A 14,715-nucleotide genomic window follows, 5' to 3' on the forward strand; every position below is an offset into this window, starting at 1 on the left:
GGCCGTGGAGGCCCACGTCCCTACTGTCGCCCTCCACCCCCCCCCCCGTCCTACCTTACCCCCACAGGCCGTCCTCCTCCTCTGTGAATCCCGCCATCTCTACCATCCCTTCCTCCACATTCGTGACCCGGACACACTACGACGCCACCGGCAACTCAAGCGACACATTCGAAATTTGCTCGCCACTAAGAAACGCCGGGACTGGCGACAGACATGCACCCGTTTAAAAGCTACCCTACCTATCAAGTCGTCCAAGTTCTGGTCAGCTTTCCGTCGCCTTACCGGAACTAAACCCTCCCCCTACTATCCTCTATGATGATCACCCCTTCCCTGACACTCTTAGTAGGGCCAATCACTTTGCCTCCTACCTGTCCAATGTCTTTTCTATCCCCGATGATCCCCAGTTAGATTACGTCCTCTTCCCGGATGTCCGCGATCGAACTGACGCATGGTGTAACCAGTGGCTCCTGAAAATCAATCCTTCCAAGACCCAGGCTATCATCGTAGGTCGTACCACTCGCTCCTTCCGGCTCCTGGATTTCTCCCTTACTGTCTGCGCCCGTCTTGTGAGCCTCACCCCCACCCTCACCTACCTTGGTCTCACCATTGACCATCACCTCACCTGGATCCCTCATCTCCGCTCCAATCAATCCAAAGCCCACAACCGCCTCCGTCTCCTCACACTCCTCTCTGGCCGGACATGGGGGACGCACCCGTCTACCATCCTCCACACCTACAAATCCTTAATCCGCCCCATCCTCTGTTATGCCAGTCCCACCTGGATATCTGCCCCCCCCCCAAATTCTATAAGTCCCTCCAGATCCTTGAGCATCATGCACTCCGCCTCGCCTTCTGTATACGCCTCCTGTCCCCCATGGGGATCCTCTATGACCTCATTCCTTTCCCCCATCTGCTCCTATTCCTCGAACATATCCACATCCTCTACACCTCCTGCCGCCTTGATCCCCCTCACCCCCTGGTTGCTTCTCTCCTCTCCCATCCCTGCCCCCTGCCACATCTTCACTGTTGTGTTCCCCCTACCCTCCATCTCTACACCCTTCATCTCCTTTCCCAAGGTTGCTTCCATCAACTCCCCCTCCCGAATGATGCCCTCTCTCCCTCCTATCAACTCTGATCCTCACTCCCCCTCCTTTCCTCTGTCGTTTTCTGGGCTCTCTCTCCCCCCTTCCGTCCTCTTTTTTCCCCACCTCCCCTCTCTCTGCCCCCTTCCCTCCCCCAAGTCCTTTTGCAATTTCCCTCCTCTGCCTCTTCTAATTCCTTCTCGCATCTGCCCTGCCCCTCTCCCCCCTTATGAGTCCCCTCCGTCCTTGGTTCACCCCTTTCGTTTTTTTCCTCTCCTCCCTCCCTGTTTTCCCCCTCCTCCAGGTCCCTCCCCCCCATCTGCCCTTAGCTCGGGAGTGTCATCTTTGTACCCCCATTTTCGTGCAGTGTTTTACAGTGAGTGTTTTACAGTGAGTGTTCTGTGTTGTGTCTTTTGGGAAGTGTTGCGATCGGCAATCATACTGTCGCTGGGTGTGATTTTTTATCTCTTGCGAACAGAAACCAGACTGTCGCCATGTTTTTTAATTGTGTGTCTACAATGTTACTTGTCTGATTCCTGTGTATTTTATTAACATTGTCAACCCCTTTGCTTTCTGTTTTAACTTTCCGCATTTTGCCACCATTTTACACTTTAAGTCGGCGTTTTATCGCCTGTTTTTCATGTTTCTTTTCTTCTTCCGTTTTTAAAAAAGTCTGTAGGCTGTAGAGCAGCGTACTAAGCTGCTGCCAGCCCGCCCCCTTCGGGGGAATTGAAAATCAATAAAAAAAGAAAGTACGAGTTCCACATTTATCTGTACCAGTTTATAGTCAACTTTCAGTCTGCGCCCAATAAGATTACCATATTCCTGTACATAGCCATGAAGATAAATGTATAGACACTTTTGTCAAGTATCAGAGATATACACTCCTGGAAATGGAAAAAAGAACACATTGACACCGGTGTGTCAGACCCACCATACTTGCTCCGGACACTGCGAGAGGGCTGTACAAGCAATGATCACACGCACGGCACAGCGGACACACCAGGAACCGCGGTGTTGGCCGTCGAATGGCGCTAGCTGCGCAGCATTTGTGCACCGCCGCCATCAATGTCAGCCAGTTTGCCGTGGCATACGGAACTCCATCGCAGTCTTTAACACTGGTAGCATGCCGCGACAGCGTGGACGTGAACCGTATGTGCAGTTGACGGTCTTTGAGCGAGGGCGTATAGTGGGCATGCGGGAGGCCGGGTGGACGTACCGCCGAATTGCTCAACACGTGGGGCGTGAGGTCTCCACAGTACATCGATGTTGTCGCTAGTGGTCGGCGGAAGGTGCACGTGCCCGTCGACCTGGGACCGGACCGCAGCGACGCACGGATGCACGCCAAGACCGTAGGATCCTACGCAGTGCCGTAGGGGACCGCACCGCCACTTCCCAGCAAATTAGGGACACTGTTGCTCCTGGGGTATAGGCGAGGACCATTCGCAACCGTCTCCATGAAGCTGGGCTACGGTCCCGCACACCGTTAGGCCGTCTTCCGCTCACGCCCCAACATCGTGCAGCCCGCCTCCAGTGGTGTCGCGACAGACGTGAATGGAGACGTGTCGTCTTCAGCGATGAGAGTCGCTTCTGCCTTGGTGCCAATGATGGTCGTATGCGTGTTTGGCGCCGTGCAGGTGAGCGCCACAATCAGGACTGCATACGACCGAGGCACACAGGGCCAACACCCGGCATCATGGTGTGGGGAGCGATCTCCTACACTGGCCGTACACCACTGGTGATCGTCGAGGGGACACTGAATAGTGCACGGTACATCCAAACCGTCATCGAACCCATCGTTCTACCATTCCTAGACCGGCAAGGGAACTTGCTGTTCCAACAGGACAATGCACGTCCGCATGTATCCCGTGCCACCCAACGTGCTCTAGAAGGTGTAAGTCAACTACCCTGGCCAGCAAGATCTCCGGATCTGTCCCCCATTGAGCATGTTTGGGACTGGATGAAGCGTCGTCTCACGCGGTCTGCACGTCCAGCACGAACGCTGGTCCAACTGAGTCGCCAGGTGGAAATGGCATGGCAAGCCGTTCCTCAGGACTACATCGAGCATCTCTACGATCGTCTCCATGGGAGAATAGCAGCCTGCATTGCTGCGAAAGGTGGATATACACTGTACTAGTGCCGACATTGTGCATGCTCTGTTGCCTGTGTCTATGTGCCTGTGGTTCTGTCAGTGTGATCATGTGATGTATCTGACCCCAGGAATGTGTCAATAAAGTTTCCCCTTCCTGGACAATGAATTCACGGTGTTCTTATTTCAATTTCCAGGAGTGTATGTGAGAATAAGATTAACGTACCAATACCAAAGGAACTTCAGATTGTCAATTGTAAACAGCATCCAGAACCAAGTTCAGTAATTTTTATGCTTGTTATTATTTTAATAAATGTGTGTGAAAATTAATCAAGTTCGGCTTAAAAATGGTCACAGTCAATCTGCTACTCTAAGCGTGCAAGTGGCATTTCTATCGTCTGACCTAACGGCAGAAGATAAACACGCCACGATAAGACCATGAGACATATTGCTGACACTCGCCTACTTCGTTAGAGCGACAAGTTTAATAATCTGATGGTGTGTGTACCGAAGGACGTACAGTACGCACACCACAGTTATGGTATCCATATAGCAGCGGAGACAGAGCTGAGAGTCATGATGAACGGCAGCTGTCACAGACGAGCTGTCAGTCAGTTCTGCATAGCATCGCTTCTAGCTGCTGGGGTTTTTGTAGAGCAATTTTACTCAGTTGATGCACGTTTTATGAACCTGATTATCGTGAAGAGCACACCAAATCATTTGATGTAGTACTCGATCAAATGCCTTCTCAGGGTCAACAAATGCAAGATGTAGTGATTTCTTTTCTCGCGGAATTTCTCAGTTAGCTGGCGCGCAGCAAAAACTGCGTGTCTCGTGCCACATTCATATACTGAGAGCTGGATTATCTTCCACAGCTTGTCATCGAGATATATTCCACCATCTCCGTAATTTGGGAGAGGAATCGAATTGGCGGTAGCTGTTATACTCAGCAGGGTCACTCTTGCCCTTAAAAGTAGATACTGTGATACTACATAACTAATCTCTGGATATATGACCACAATTAATGATGGAGTTGATGAATTTGCAAGGCATGTGGTTACTTGGGGTTGCGACCAATAAACACCCAATTCTTTGTTCATCTGCATCTTTGTATCTGCACGACAGCTTGGACCAGACAAGGACAATACTCTTGTCAACACTAGAACACACCAGAATCGTCAACATCAACACACAGCACAGGCTAGGATTAAACCCGGATTACATTGGGGAAATCTGTTTCACTTGGTCTGACACCCGCGAACAAACCCTATTGGTCGAAAACAAAACTGTCTCCCCGGAGACTCAAAATCGCTACAGTTTATAAGGATGTCACTGCAGCGCTTATGTCGATTAACGGAAACTTATTGTAGAAGACTCGCTTAAAACAGAACAATTACAGTTATTGCAATCTGCCACAGCAAAATGTACTGGAAAGAAGTGAAAGTTGCAAGTGAACAGGTAACTCTTAGTGTGCACAAGTAATTGTCTGACGCTTATGGTCTTAATCCAAGTGAACTCAGAAAGAGGCTTGAAAAATTTCTAAGAAAGTTTGGTTCCACAGTGGTCAGTCTCTGCCCGAGGGGGTGGGAACGTCAGTCGGTGTACGGCACAAAGTGGACCCGTGGGCCACCACGCGTAATTATCTTTCATTTATCATCATTAGCTAGGTGCGATGTAAAAACAGACATAATGTCTTATGGGATAACAGCAATCAGTGATTTTATAATGCTACTTAAAATCCGTCTTGATTGCAACTTTTTTATTTATTTTTATTTTTTTTTTATTTTTTGCAGTCTAGACGGATTTTAAGTAACATTAGGTGCGGTGTTCCTACAGTAGCTCTTGTAAAGTCGAGTCTTGACGGAAGGTAGTTGACATCCTCTTGCTTGAAGCGCGATTGCATTTCCTGTCAGCTCAGCAAGTCCTCTTAGATCCGCTGGCCTTATCTCTCTATAAAGGGGACTTATCGTGAGTCCCACAAGCGCCGTATTGGCAGACGTTGAGTACGGCCTGTGCGATCGGACGCGTCGCAGAAAATTGCGCACGGTGACTTCTGTGGCAGCCACGGGGCACACAGGCGATAAGGGGCTGTGGGCATAAATCCCCAAGTGTCCTGCCGGCCGACACTTTGCGGTTGCGGGGATTGTCGCTCGGGCCTGGGCCTAGCCGCGGTGCGGCTGAGCTGCCGGTAAGCGGCTGAGAGGTTTGCGCCGCGCCAAAGCCCGCCCCCTCACCCCACCGCAGCGGGCCACAGCTCGCCACGCACCGCTGCCGTCCACTGATAGCTTAGGGGAGGAAGCGTCACCGCGGCAACTGTCCTCTGCTTCCTTCCTTGCTGGGCTTTCTAGTAATCCCCCCAATGCCCTTCATCACTGTCAGTAAGAAACAAACCTCTTACGTCATACGACCGTCACGGGAGTTATCCTTAGGTGTACTGGGACGTCGACAGTTAGCATTCTTATCCCATACTTAAGCGCTTACTTCAATCTTGATCTAAAACTGTAGGACATTGCGGCCTTATATCAATACTGACCAGCAAAGTACTTGGGCTCGAACAAACAGATCTGTATGAACGTTTGGTTACAGGACCATTATGTACCTCTGAATGTGCTGGTGGGTGTCGTTTTTCTGCAAAACTCTGCAGTCATGCTCTAGATATCACTGTAGATGTAATTGTAGACGCCATACGCAATGCAGCAGTCTTAACTACAAATGTAAATGCGGAATGTCAATAAAATGCTCCGAGCAATACGAATGACTGCAAAACGCACAGTGTAGAAACGCAAGTTGATCGTATGACGTATTTGCACGTTCTATAATATCAGTGTTGAACGCCACGTCAATGACACTTTTGAAGTTGTTCACTGGTTCACCAATATCGTAGCCAGCGTTCTGCCACGCGTAACGAAGCATTAATCTGTATACTCCCGCAGATAACTGATTGTAAATGACAGAATGCGTATTCATGATAAAGAATCTGTCGTTCAATTTCGGCTGCATATTACTGGAACGTAGTTTAATGAAGTCTGTTATTCTCTTGGCATATATTTTATATTGCCTGAAGAAATACACATCCAGAGGTTGTGCATATTTTGTAGTTTTAGGCGGAATGATTTTTACATCTACATGTTTTCCGCCAGATGCTTCCAGTAGTACTCGTTCATCCTTATGTCCAGACCAGGAGTCACAAAATACTAATCACTTTCTCGACAAATATGGATTAAAAAATGACAGAAAAAACGTCTTCAGATGTTGTTTCGTCATCTTCCCACTCACACTTGCATCGACGACGACATTTGGAGGGCACCGCGTTTCTATTTCTCTTGACACGCGGGGTCCAAATTTTCCACTAGATTCTTGGAAGCAAATATAGAGTTTGTCTGTCAATCGTCCGTCCATTGATACAGCAACATCGATTGTGTAACTATGTGTTGCACAGTTAACTGATTGCAACATCGCGACAGTCTTTCTCTCCCCTTTCATGGATAGTCTTCTGTCATAAGAAAGTTCATAGTTGAACTGACTCTGATCACAATTCCATACAGAACTAATATCGATGTTTTCTCTCGTGATATGCTCATTGACGTCAGCAACAAACGTTTGAGCTGTTTCAATCAGCTCTTCTTCGTCATCCTTATCTTTTCGTGCTTGGAGCGTAGTGATACGGCGTGATGTTATTATCCTTTTTCAAATTATTAATAAATCCTAGTGAAACTGTAAAGTTCGTACACCCGAGATTTCTGGCTACGTCCAATGCCCAATGTTGTAAATGCCAATAATGAACGGCGAAACCGCATACTCGCTCTTCATCGAATTTCGCCATTACACTCTCCTTGATGGTCTTGAACAGCAGTGTACGATTTCCTTTGAAAACTGTATTTCTTTCTCTTTTCTTTGCCACGTAATCCAGTAGGTTTTTAATATTGCTTTTTAGACTTCAGTTTAGGGTATCTTTTCAGAAGCTTGTCGTATTTGTCGAAACCTCTTACGTAATAATCATCGTACATGTTCTCCAGTGTGTTGTCATCAAACGCCGTGACGATACTTGCAACTTTAACCTTCTTCTTGAGAGAAGGTTGGTATTCACTGTCACTGCTTCCATTGCCTCTTCCCGCACTTGCCGTAGCACTACCGTTTGCAATGAGTTGTTCGTCATTATCATCCCTATCATCATCATTATGTGTTAGTGTTACAACAGTATCTGTTTCTAACTTATGCTCATATTTCTGCGCTATAATAGATACCAGAAAACATGCAAATGATTTGCCTTCTACACCAATACCATCTTCACGAGGAAGGGTTCTTCGTAACTTCATCTCAACCAATCGCAATACATTAGCAGGATTGATTACCAATCGCCGAGCCATCTGACGCTTCAATACACAAATAATGTCACAAAACAAAACTTCAGGGGCACACTGCACCGTCCCTACTGGTCCCGACTGGCGTACCAGCAGGTCAGTGTGCAATGCGGCATGGCATAAGCAGAGGCCTCTAACGGACGACCGCAGAGTTTTGCAAATGCGGGAGTATCACTAGTGCAATAAGAGACCTTTACATTATTTCTCACACGATTTTGGTGTATTTGTGTTTATTCGAGCCCAAGTACTTTCCTGGTGAGTAAACACAGTTCAATTTGTGCCAAAAGGATGGTTTTCCACCAGGCTAAATCAAACTTAGAAAGTTTTACAATTAACCCGTCTTCCTGTAAATTACACAGCACCCGAAAAAGATGATCAACATCATATAGATAATTAAACACTCATCTATACTTAAGTGAAATCCTTAAAGACAAAATGGAACAGGACACAGAAAACATGGAAGAGCGAACCACGAATAGCAGCGTCACTTGTCGTGAATAAATAAATACAAATAGTTATGAGCGACAGGGTAAGGCTAATTAGTTGCTTATAGCAATAATCGGATTTACCAAATGATTTTACCTCAACAAGCAACGAAACACAGTGGCAGAATAAATATAACACAGTAAAAAAAGTTTTTAAAAAGGTTCATTTCTTATACAACAGATGCTGCTTAAAGGGTGACAGCAATCATATCGTCATGACAATTTAAGGAGAGGTCACTTGAGACCTTTAAAGGATTTTCTGGTAACTAGTTATATCTTTAAATCAAGCAGGCGCTTAAACAGAAGATGGCAAACACATTACTAAAATCAGCATAAAATCTACTGAAAATGTTATCAAGAACCAAAACCGTAAAATTGATTAAGGTTGTCCACACATGAGGCAAGTAAAGTCCAAATTTAAGCTCAAACCAGCAACTATGTTCAAAGGCTTTAGAAATATTTGAATAACATAATAATCAACACAGTATGTTGTACTCAAGCAAGTTTAGAAAAAAAACTGAGCTACACAACATTCATAACATGAGCAATACAAGCATATTCCAAAGGAGATGTACAACTTAAATTTAGACTTTAAGTAAGGTTCCATAGATCAGACCATTGAGTAATATAGCCACAACTTAAATTAAAAATTTATTACCAGGTAGCACGAACCAGTGCACTAGGGCAGTCACGGACGAGCGTCAAAGGCAGCCAATGAACATAAGGCCGTGCATAACAGCAACAAGCTCCCGCGGCAACCAGCCGCTGAAAAACCGGATGCAAGGCTCAGAACATTACGTAGGGCCGTTAACAAACACCGCATAAGTAAAAAATAGGCCAAACAAAAAAGTTAAGCAAATATTAATGGCCACCTTCTCGACTGATAGTCAGCATAACGCCTCTTAATACGCCACAAAATTTCGAAATTTATTTTTAACGAAATTTACAAAATATCAAGAATGCGTAGTAGTTACGAGGTAATGTCTCTTAAACTATTTATCTGAATAAAATATGATAGAAGATAACTTAATAAATGCCCAGAGAACAAGTTCTGACATTATTTTAGCTAAACCATATGGCAAGGAAAATTGCATGCCCCAAACAGTTATGTAAAGAAAATGACAGGCCTACCTCTACGATGCGGTACTTAATAATTAGATCTTACCAACAATAATATATCTTCTACGGTAGTCATACATGGAAATCTACAACAGAATTTCCACATTTATATTAAATACAGGAAATTTCTGTTAAAGCAAAATAAATATAAAATGAAAGATTAAATGAAAAATCCTAAAAACACTGACGATCAACATTTAACCTACGAAATTTTTTTCACAGCTTATTGCCAAAACACTTTCTCAAAATACTACGGCATAGGAAGGCTGACGGCCATATCAATGGGAAAATCTAACTTACAGCTTAACCGCTGAATTTAGTCCTTCAAACTGCGAATAGCCAATACAAATACACTACAATGCAGCTTTCACTGGTATACAGAAATCCCCAGTACAGGAACAGTGAAATATACAGCCAAATATTCTACTGATCAGAAATATAAATAATCTGAAGCAACAGGAATTTGTTGTTGTTGTTGTTGTGGTCTTCAGTCCTGAGACTGGTTTGATGCAGCTCTCCATGCTACTCTATCCTGTGCAAGCTTCTTCATCTCCCAGTGCCTACTGCAGCCTACATCCTTCTGAATCTGCTTAGTGTATTCATCTCTTGATCTCCCTCTACGATTTTTACCCTCCACACTGCCCACCAGTACTAAGTTGGTGTTCCCTTGATGCCTCAGAGCATGTCCTACCAACCGATCCCTTCTTCTAGTCAAGAAGTGCCACAAACTCCTCTTCTCCCCAATTCTATTCAATACCTCCTCATTAGTTATGTGATCTACCCATCTAATCTTCAGCATTCTTCTGTAGCACCACATTTCGAAAGCTTCTATTCTCTTTTTGTCTAAACTATTTATCGTCCATGTTTCACTTCCATACATGGCTACACTCCATACAAATATTTTCAGAAACGACTTCCTGACGCTTAAATAAATACTCGATGTTAAAAAATTTCTCTTCTTCAGAAACGCTTTCCTTGCCATTGCCAGTCTACATTTTATATCCTCTCTATTTCGACCATCAGCAGTTATTTTGCTCCCCAAATAGCAAAACTCCTTTACTACTTTAAGTGTCTCATTTCCTAATCCAATTCCCTCAGCATCACCCGACTTAATTCGACTACATTCCATTATCCTCGTTTTGCTTTTGTTTATGATCATCTTATACCCTCCTTTCAAGACACTGTCCATTCCATTCAACTGCTCTTCCAAGTCCTTTGTGTCTCTGACAGAATTAAAATGTCATCGGCGAACTTCAAAGATTTTATTTCTTCTCCATGGACTTTAATACCTCTTCCGAACTTTTCTTTTGTTTCCTTTACTGCTTGCTCAATATACAGATTGAATAGCATCGGGGAGAGGCTACAACCCTGTCTCACTCCCTTCCCAACCACTGCTTCCCTTTCATGTCCCTCGACTCTTTTAACTGCCATCTGGTTTCTGTACAAATTGTAAATAGCCTTTCACTCCCTGTATTTTACCCCTGTCACCTTCAGAATTTGAAAGAGAGTATTCCAGTCAACATTGTCAAAAGCATTTCTCTGAGTCTATAAATGCTACAAACGTATGTTTACCTTTCCTTAATCTTTCTTCTAAGATAAGTCGTAGGGTCAGTATTGCCTCCCGTGTTCCAACATTTCTACGGAATCCAAACTGATCTTCCCCGAGGTCGACTTCTACCAGTTTTTCCATTTGTTTGTAAAGAATTCGCGTTACTATTTTGCAGCTATGACTTAAACTGATAGTTCGGTAATTTTCTCATCTGTCAACATCTGCTTTCTTTGGGATTGAAGTTATTATATTCTTCTTGAAGTCTGAGTGAATTTCACCTGTCTCATAAATCTTGCTCATCAGATGGTAGAGTTTTTGCAGGACTGGTTTTCCCAAGGCTGTCAGTAGTTCTAATGGAATGTTGTCTACTCCCGGGGCCTTGTTTCGACTTAGGTCTTTCAGTGCTCTGTCAAACTCTTCACACAGTATCATATCTCCCATTTCATCTTCATCTACATCCTCTTCCATCTCCATAATATTGTCCTCAAGAACATCGCCCCTGTACAGACCCTCTATATAATCCTTCCACCTTTCTGCTTTCCCTTCTTTGCTTAGAACTGGGTTTCCATCTGAGCTCTTGATATTCATAAAGTGGTTCTCTTTTCTCCAAAGGTCTCTTTAATTTTCCTGTAGGCAGTATCTACCTTACCCCTCGTGAGATAAGCCTCTACATCCTTACATTTGTCCTCTAGCCTGTCTTTCTTAGCCATTTTGCACTTCCTGTCGATCTCATTTTTGAGACGTATGTATTCCTTTTTGCCTGCTTCACTTACTGCATTTTTGTATTTTCTCCTTTCATCAATTAAATTCAGTATCTCTTATGTTACCCAAGGATTTGTACTAGCCCTCGTCTTTTTACCTACTTGATCCTCTGCTGCCTTCACTATTTCATTCCTCAAAGCAAACCATTCTTCTTCTACTGTATTTCTTTTCCCCATTCCTGTCAATTGTTCCCTTATGCTCTCCCTGAAACTCTGTACAACGTCTGGTTCTTTCAGTTTATCCAGGTCCCATCTCCTTAAATTCCCACCTTTTTGCAGTTTCTTCAGTTTTAATCTACAGTTCATAACCAATAGATTGTAGTCAGAGTCCACATCTGCCCCTGGAAATGTCTTACAATTTAAAACCTGGTTCCTAAATCTCTGTCTTACCATTATATAATCTATCTGAAAACTTCTAGTATCTCAGGGTTCTTCCATGTATACAACCTTCTTTCATGATTCTTGAACCAAGTGTTAGCTATGATTAAGTTATGCTCTGTGCAAAATTCTAACAGGCGGCTTCCTCTTTCATTTCTTAGCCCCAATCCATATTCACCTACTACGTTTCCTTCTCTTCCTTTTCCAACTGCCGAATTCCGTCCCCCAAGACTATTAAATTTTCGTCTCCCTTCACCACCTGAATAATTTCTTTTATCTCATCATACATTTCATCAATTTCTTCATCATCTGCAGAGCTAGTTGGCATATAAACTTGTACTACTGTAGTAGGCGTGGACTTTGTGTCTATCTTGGCCACAATAATGTGTTCACTATGCTGTTTGTAGTGGCTTACCCGCACTCCTACTTTTTTTATTCATTATTAAACCAACTCCTGCATTACCCCTATTTGATTTTGTATTTATAACCCTATATTCACCTGACCAGAAGTCTTGTTCTTCCTCCCACCGAACTTCACTAATTCCCACTATATCTAACTTTAACTTATCCATTTCCCTTTTTAAATTTTCTAACCTACCTGCCCGATTATGGGATCTGACATTCCATGCTCCGATCCGTAGAACACCAGTTTCCTTTCTTCTGATAACGACGTCCTCCTGAGTAGTCCCCGCCAGGAGATCCGAATGGGTGACTATTTTACCTCCGGAATATTTTACCCAAGAGGATGCCATCATCATTTCATCATACAGTAAAGATGCATGCCCTCGGGAAAAATTACGGCTGTAGTTTCCCCTTGCTTTCAGCCGTTCGCAGTACCACAACAGCAGGGCCGTTTTGGTTAGTGTTACAGGGCCAGATCAGTCAATCATCCAGACTGTTGCCCCTGCAACTACTGAAAAGGCTGCTGCCCCTCTTGAGGAACCACACGTTTGTCTGGCCTCTCAACAGATATGCCTTCGTTGTGGTTGCACCTACGGTACGGCTATCTGTGTCGTTGAGGCACGCAAGCCTCCCCACCAACGGCAAGGTCCATGGTTCATGGGGGGAGGGGGGGCGCGGGGGGGGGGGGGGAATTTAACTCAGATAATTACTCTCAAACAAATATTCCAGTAAGCTACCAAGCACAGGCAATAGCGGTAGGTGCTTGGTAGTGTGACAAATATTGACTGTAAACGTCCGATGGGGCAAATATTTGATAATCCTGGAAATATCTAGTGCGGCTCCCGGCACCATGTTTCACACAGAATATCAAAGCCAGACCAAACAGCGGGGGTGTACCGATGGATGCCGTATTCAGCTCAGTGTCGTAAGTCCGACTTCAGCAGTTACACCATGTCTCGACATAAACAGAGCTAACCGTCGACTGACCCACCATGTCCGGGATTCGGCCCGTGGTGTCCTCTAGTCCACTGACACTCGCTGCCTGGTTCTTACTGCCCCACCAACGCTGCTCAAGGTCTACTTTAGGCCTCGCTCTTCCATAATCAGCGACAAGCTACACTCGATTCGCGCTGGCAGTAGTAGCGCCAGTGAATAATGCCCGAAATCAAGGCGCGTGAAATTGATTACTAACCCTCCACGACTCATTAAGATAATCTAAAACCGAGAATAGTAAATCCGACAACGCGGCCAACGCAGTGGAGAAATTGATAACTACACAGTTGTGTTCGAAGCAATTCCAGCCTGTACAATAAGCGGCAAGAGGTTTAAATTCTTTGCTAAACAGCACCAAATGATAGGCCTGATTAAGATCAGGAACGAAAAAATATCAGGCTCCATCAAACCAAGTGAAACACTTGCGGATATGGGTAAGAGCCGGCCGGAGTGGCCGAGCGGTTCTAGGCGCTACAGTCTGGAACTGAGCGACCACTACGGTCACAGGTTCGAATCCTGCCTCGGGCATGGACGTGTGTGATGTCCTTAGGTTAGTTAGGTTTAAGTAGTTCTAAGTTGTAGGGGACTGATGACCTAAGAAGTTAAGTCCCATAGTGCTCAGAGCCATTTGAACCATTTTTGATATGGGTAAGGGAACTGACTCCAATACCACCTTTTGGTCGAGTGCCTTGTAATCAACCACTGGCCGATAATCTGCACCATTAGCTTTTGGAACTAGAAAAACTGGTGATGTCTGCACTTGAACTGACGGCCTAATCGTCTCATCAGCCAAAGGGGTAATATATGATCTTAAGCAGTTCCTTCATTTCAGGAGGAGACAAAGGAAAGTGAGCTTGACGAACAGGAATTTGATCTATAAGCTGAATTTGATACTCACTTTTCTTCGTTACAAATAATTTGTCAGTAAGACTACCGGGGCATTGATAAATCAATTTAAGCAATTGCTAGGTCTGTGATTCAGTCAGTTGAATAACATTGAAAGGAACTATTTTCTGTGAACTTTATGAATACCATGAATATAACAAGGATTACACAGCAAGTATAGATTGTCAGGCCTTAATTAAAAAAACTGTTTATCTGCATAATCTATAATGTACATGTTTTTTATGAAGTGGCTGCCAAGCAACACATAACTGGACAACCCCATGACAGGAGTAAAACTTATTGGCCATGACAACTCATAAACATCTAAATCGATACAGTCTCCCCCTGAGACAGGCAGCAACTCCCCGTTGACAATAAAGCTGTAAAGGAGGAAATTTACAAATGCTGACATGCTTACAATGCCGCTGTTAATCAAGCAGGGAAATATTTCTGCCAAGTCCAGCAAGGCATACTCCAGTTCACAATTTAAGGCGGACCTCGCTGTAGCGATTATCTTCGTGCAGCTTTCTGGTGGCCCACCATGATTTCTACCATGAACTGCTGACACGTCTCAATACCAGACAATCGCCTACTTAGTGACCTGACTGACT

Source organism: Schistocerca nitens, chromosome 8 (assembly GCF_023898315.1).
Source record: "Schistocerca nitens isolate TAMUIC-IGC-003100 chromosome 8, iqSchNite1.1, whole genome shotgun sequence".
Classification (NCBI taxonomy): Eukaryota; Metazoa; Arthropoda; class Insecta; order Orthoptera; family Acrididae; genus Schistocerca; species Schistocerca nitens.